Below are 7,299 nucleotides of genomic sequence, written 5' to 3' on the forward strand. Positions count from 1 at the left end.
AAGGTAACAACAGCACAGTAGCATGTTAGCATCACCATGGCCTGAAGGTAACAACAGCACAGTAGCATGTTAGCATCACCATGGCCTGAAGGTAACAACAGCACAGTAGCATGTTAGCATCACCATGGCCTGAAGGTAACAGTAGAATGTTAGCATCACCATGGCCTGAAGGTAACAGTAGCATGTTAGCATCACCATGGCCTGAAGGTAACAACAGCACAGTAGCATGTTAGCATCACCGTGGCATGAAGGTAACAACAGCACAGTAGCATGTTAGCATCACCATGGCCTGAAGGTAACAGCAGCATAGTAGCATGTTAGCATCACCATGGCCTGAAGGTAACAACAGCACAGTAGCATGTTAGCATCACCATGGCCTGAAGGTAACAGTAGCATGTTAGCATCACCATGGCCTGAAGGTAACAGTAGCATGTTAGCATCACCATGGTCTGAAGGTAACAGTAGCATGTTAGCATCACCATGGCCTGAAGGTAACAGTAGCATGTTAGCATCACCATGGCCTGAAGGTAACAGTAGCATGTTAGCATCACCATGGCCTGAAGGTAACAGTAGCATGTTAGCATCACCATGGCCTGAAGGTAACAGTAGCATGTTAGCATCACCATGGTCTGAAGGTAACAGTAGCATGTTAGCTATCTCCAGGGGATGGAAGTGGAGGCTTGTCGACCAGGGATCAGTGGTCAAAACAACGGTGTTGACCGAGTGGCAGGTTTGGTTGCTGGGCAGACGACAGGCCACACACAGCTGAACATGCTTTGACATGTTCGTAGAGGACTAGTGCTTGTGTGTCCTCAGTGACTCATCTCATCTGAGTAAATCCATCACAGGATGTAGTCTCTCACTCATTCTGAAGACAAACTTAATCTCTCTCTCTCTGTCTCTGTGTCTCTCAATTTCAATTCAATTCAATTCAAGGGCTTTATTGGCATGGGAAACATGTGTTAACATTGCCAAAGCAAGTGAGGTAGACAACATACAAAGTGAATATATAAGGTGAAAAACAACAAAAATGAACAGTAAACATTACACATACAGAAGTTTCTCTCTCTGTCTCTCTCTCTCTCTCTGTCTCTCTCCTCTCTGTCTCTCTCTCTCTGTCTCTCTCTCTGTCTCTCTCTCTCTGTCTCTCCCCCCCCCCTCTCTGTTCTCTGTCTCTGTCTCTCTCCCCCCCTCTCTGTGTCTTACCAGTGCTGGGAAGGACCAGGGTCCGAAGATGCCCCCTCCCCAGAGAGAGGTTCGAAGAAGGGCACGAGGGAGAGGAGGAAGGCAGAGGACATGGGGGCCTGGTAGTAGAGTAGCTGCATGGAGTTAACCTGGAGCTCATGCTGTTTCACACCTACCCACTGAGAGGGGAGTGGGGGGAGAGAGAGAGGAGGTGGGGGAGAGAGAGGGAGGGATGTGGGTGGAGAGAGGGAGGGATGTGGGTGGGTGGGGGAGAGAGGGAGGGGGGGGGGAGAGAGAGGGAGGTGGTGGGGGGAGAGGGAGGTGGGGGGAGAGAGGGAGGGATGTGGGTGGGGGGAGAGGGAGGGATGGGGGGGGGAGAGGGACGTGGGGGGGTTGGGGGGAGAGAGGGAGGGATGGGGGGGGAGAGGGAGGTGGGGGGGGGAGAGAGGGAGGGATGTGGGGGGGGAGAGGGAGGGATGTGGGTGGGGGGGAGGGAGGGATGTGGGGGGGGAGGGAGAGGGAGGGATGTGGGGGGAGGAGAGAGGGAGGGATGTGGGGGGAGGAGTGAGGGGAGGGATGTGGGGGGGGGTGTGGGAGGGATGGGATGTAGGGGGGTGTGGGGGAGGAGGGGGGTGGGGGGGGAGAGGGGGAGATGTATCATCAATGAATTATGAGGCCTGTGATAATAGTACAATACACCTTGATAATAGAAGGTTTAAATAAGACAAGAAAGTCCACTAACGTGTTCTAGTCTGCCCGCATCCCAACTAGCACCCTATTCCCTTTCAAGTGCACTACTTTTGACCAGGACTCATAGGGAATAGGGTGCCATTTGGAAGACAGCCGGTTCAACCATAGACTGTAGTGTTCACCAGGTCCAAGTGCACTTCAAAGCATCACTACTTACCACCTGATAGAGGGAGGTGACGAACACCCCTAGTGTGGCAAAGACCATCCCCAGGAGGTTGAATCTCACATCATAGTAGGAGTTGAGGATCACACCTAACGTTATGGGCACCTAGTAGACAGACACACATCACCTAACGTTATGGGTACCTAGTAGACAGACACACAGGAACACACATCACCTAACGTTATGGGTACCTAGTAGACAGACATACATCACCTAACGTTATGGGTACCTAGTAGACAGACACATCACCTAACGTTATGGGCACCTAGTAGACAGACACACATCACCTAACGTTATGGGCACCTAGTAGACAGACACACAGGAACACACATCACCTAACGTTATGGGTACCTAGTAGACAGACACACATCACCTAACGTTATGGGCACCTAGTAGACAGACACACAGGAACACACATCACCTAACGTTATGGGTACCTAGTAGACAGACACACATCACCTAACGTTATGGGTACCTAGTAGACAGACACACATCACCTAACGTTATGGGCACCTAGTAGACAGACACACATCACCTAACGTTATGGGCACCTAGTAGACAGACACACAGGAACACACATCACCTAACGTTATGGGTACCTAGTAGACAGACACACATCACCTAACGTTATGGGCACCTAGTAGACAGACACACATCACCTAACGTTATGGGCACCTAGTAGACAGACACACATCACCTAACGTTATGAGTAGACAGACACACATCACCTAACGTTATGGGCACCTAGTAGACAGACACACATCACCTAACGTTATGGGCACCTAGTAGACAGACACACAGGAACACACATCACCTAACGTTATGGGTACCTAGTAGACAGACACACATCACCTAACGTTATGGGCACCTAGTAGACAGACACACATCACCTAACGTTATGGGCACCTAGTAGACAGACACACATCACCTAACGTTATGGGTACCTAGTAGACAGACACACATCACCTAACGTTATGGGCACCTAGTAGACAGACACACATCACCTAACGTTATGGGTACCTAGTAGACAGACACACATCACCTAACGTTATGGGTACCTAGTAGACAGACACACATCACCTAACGTTATGGGTACCTAGTAGACAGACACACATCACCTAACGTTATGGGTACCTAGTAGACAGACACACATCACCTAACGTTATGGGTACCTAGTAGACAGACACACATCACCTAACGTTATGGGCACCTAGTAGACAGACACACAGGAACACACATCACCTAACGTTATGGGTACCTAGTAGACAGACACACATCACCTAACGTTATGGGCACCTAGTAGACAGACACACATCACCTAACGTTATGGGCACCTAGTAGACAGACACACAGGAACACAGCAGGTAAATAGTGTTACTGTAACCATAAAAATACATTCTTAATTACAATGACGGCCTACCCCGGCCAAACCTGGACGACGCTGGGCCAATTGTGCGCCACCCTATGGGACTCTCAATCAAGGCCGGATGTGATACAGACACACAGGAACACAGGATTCTGGATTTGAACCAGGGACTGTAGTGATGCCTCTTGCACTGAGACGCAGTACCTTAAGACCGCTGTGCCATTCGGGAGCCCTGGTTTGAAAGGGGTACTTCAGGATTTAGTCAATGATGCCCTTTATCTACTTCCCCAGAGTCAGATGAACTAGTGGACACCATAGTTATGTCTAATGCGTGCAGTTTGAAGGAAGTTGCTAACATAATGACTAGAAGTCTATGGATATCTGCTAGCATGCTAGTAGATGTAATGACTAGAAGTCTATGGATATCTGCTAGCATGCTAGTAGGTGTAATGACTAGAAGTCTATGGATATCTGCTAGCATGCTAGTAGATGTAATGACTAGAAGTCTATGGATATCTGCTAGCATGCTAGTAGGTGTAATGACTAGAAGTCTATGGATATCTGCTAGCATGCTAGTAGGTGTAATGACTAGAAGTCTATGGATATCTGCTAGCATGCTAGTAGGTGTAATGACTAGAAGTCTATGGATATCTGCTAGCATGCTAGTAGATGTAATGACTAGAAAGAAGTCTATGGATATCTGCTAGCATGCTAGTAGGTGTAATGACTAGAAGTCTATGGATATCTGCTAGCATGCTAGTTATATAATATTAATATTGCCAATTTCACATACAATGATGTCAAATTTGGTTTATTCCAAGATGATAATGAATTCAATTTCCGGGTCAATAATTGTATTGTATTATTGAAATTCTTTATACACAAATGCAGATTTTTGAAAGCTACTATACCTTATTTTTTGAAAGAGAGCTTTCTTTTTTATTTTGCAATCATTAAGATGAGTTTTTTTTAAAGCATGCCCTAAAACTCACTACTACAATTGAAGCATACATGATATGCATCATTTAATGTATATAAGACCTGTTTGTAAAAGTTTATTTTTCTTAAAACGTGTGTGCTTGGTTGTGTATAATTCAACTTCCGTTATGTTTGTACAATTAGAAAAGTATTTTATATAACAAAAAGTGAATTCTCAATAAATGCCAATCTGCCATTCTGCATGGAATTCTAGATACCTACCAAAGTCAACTTGATCTTGGTGGAGAATGTCTTCTTGTAGTACATTGTCTGTATGACAATGATCACAGGAGTTGTCATCACTTTGGCCAGCTGGTAAGTACCGATGGTGTTGTTTTGTAAAGACAGATTGGTGAAAGCCACGAAGCCACAGAAACTTAGAGCGAGCCAGATAATTTTGGTGGGTTGGAGACTCTTTGGCGCAAATATGTCCATCTTCTGGCATACCCATAGTCCAAGCCATGTCACAACGAAATGAATCAGAGTTAGAGTCATGTTTGGAAAGCCATAGTGAACATAGATCCATTTGTTGATGAAAACGATGCATATGGATGATAGCAAATTGGCCAATAATCCAATGACGAGACGGCTGTTCGAGAAAAGGTCTGACAGTCGGTTAGCCATGGTCGTTTTGAGAACTGTCCTGTAAAATCTACATACAAGGTTTCAGTAGTACTGTATAGTACGAAGCTAGGTAACTAATGTAAACCAAAAAAAAATGTCTACCCTCTGCCACACATCAGGAAAAGTTGCGGGGGTCTCTCCAGGCTTCGACACTACCGACTGATCGGGCATACATCCCCTTTCGTAAAAATGTACAGGGCCTATACAGTGACATTACATTCTAGAGTATTTCAGTCCTGCATGTACAGTTAGCGTTGTACAACTTTCATACCATCGCATGTGGATCATACAGGGGAAAAAAAGAGCCTGGTTGCAAAACTTAACGGGAGCAGTGACGTCATAATGCGACCTTTACTTCCGTGTTCTGCGAAGAGAACCCACCACGTCACAGTGGCCTACAGCGCCCACACATGGACACTTTGTTAAGTCGCGAAGGCGATAACCTAAAACCATCACCTCTCGACCTAGACAAGGTGTTGTCTCAAACCTTCCTTAATACTCTTCTAGATTCAGATACTGTATATGCATCCTGTCTGTGCATGGCCCAAAGACATGATTCAGATACTGTATATGCATCCTGTCTGTGCATGGCCCAAAGACATGATTCAGATACTGTATATGCATCCTGTCTGTGCATGGCCCAAAGACATGATTCAGATACTGTATATGCATCCTGTCTGTGCATGGCCCAAAGACATGATTCAGATACTGTGCATGGCCCAAAGACATGATTCAGATACTCTATATGCATCCTGTCTGTGCATGGCCCAAAGACATGATTCAGAGACTGTCTGTGCATGGCCCAAAGACAAAACAACATTTCAGACACGTCACTTTTATTGTATACAAAATGCAGAAAATCATTCACTCCGTTACTTAAATTTGGCAACAAAAAAAAAAACACAAAGAAAAATGTCCAGGTGTATTTATGGTTGGATCTGTACCCCAGCGGCCCAAAGACCATTATCCAATAGAGAATATGCATCCTCATCTTCTGAAGGAACTTTCAGCTCCTCCTTGGAGAACACCTGAAAGAGAGGGAGAGACAGAGAACATAGTTAGCAAAAAAGAAGAGGAGGATGGGAAAGTAGACGAGGGAAAGAGAAGAAAGCAACACAGTGACAGGGAGAGATACTGTAAGATTGTGTTGAGCTACAATGTTGAAGTGCTTTCTACACCTGTATTGCTTGCTGTTTGGGGTTTTTAGGCTGGGGGGTTTTCTGTACAGCACTTTGTGACATCAGCTGATGTATGAAGGGCTTTATAAATACATTTGATTGAAGTCAAGTAGTCGCAGATCGTAGCAGACGAAGGAAAGAAGACAGAAGAGGATGCCCTCAGGCCAGGTCAGACCCCAGACCAGAGCCCAGACCAGACCAGAACCCAGACCAGAGCCCAGACCAGAGCCCAGACCAGAGCCCAGGTCAGACCCCAGACCAGAGCCCAGACCAGACCAGAGCCCAGGTCAGACCCCAGACCAGAGCCCAGACCAGAGCCCAGACCAGAGCCCAGACCAGAGCCCAGACCAGAGCCCAGACCAGAGCCCAGACCAGAGCCCAGACCAGAGCCCAGACCAGAGCCCAGACCAGAGCCCAGACCAGAGCCCAGGTCAGAGCCCAGGTCAGAGCCCAGGTCAGACCATGGAAATATAATTTCTAAACTATAGTACAGACCTCGTAGAGGCGGTGTTGGTCTGAGGCGATGATATCAGCCAGTCTGAGACTCTCCTGGTGACGTTGTGTTCTCTGCAGTACTGTCTGCAACAGGAAGGACATCATGGGCAGACAGAGACGACTGTAAGCAGCACCATCTGGTGGCCTCTCTCTGGGTCCTCCTCCGTGTCCTGGAATAAAACGACAGTGGTAGATGTAACCTGTACCTAGAAAGAACACAGTAGTACTGGAGACAGAGAGCTTTATAATACAGGCCGACATGCTAACCTAGCGCTGAGCCCCTCCATTAATAGACAGACCTCTGACATGCTAACCTAGCGCTGAGCCCTCCATTAATAGACAGACCTCTGACATGCTAACCTAGCGCTGAGCCCTCATACCAGACCATTAATAGACAGACCTCTCTGACATGCTCTGACCTAGCGTGCTGAGCCCCTCCATTAATAGACAGACCTCTCTGACATGCTAACCCAGCGCTGAGCCCTCCATTAATAGACAGACCTCTGACATGCTAACCTAGTGCTGAGCCCCTCCATTAATAGACAGACCTCTGACATGCT

The 7,299-nt window shown here is 47.0% G+C and overlaps 1 pseudogene; it reads right to left on the reverse strand.

The window, feature by feature from the left end:
- LOC124018746 overlaps positions 1 to 5,088 on the reverse strand; it is a 7,080-nt pseudogene extending 1,992 nt beyond the window's left edge.
- Positions 5,089 to 7,299: the final 2,211 nt, after the last annotated feature.

Source organism: Oncorhynchus gorbuscha, unplaced genomic scaffold (genome assembly GCF_021184085.1).
Source record: "Oncorhynchus gorbuscha isolate QuinsamMale2020 ecotype Even-year unplaced genomic scaffold, OgorEven_v1.0 Un_scaffold_576, whole genome shotgun sequence".
Lineage (NCBI taxonomy): Eukaryota > Metazoa > Chordata > Actinopteri > Salmoniformes > Salmonidae > Oncorhynchus > Oncorhynchus gorbuscha.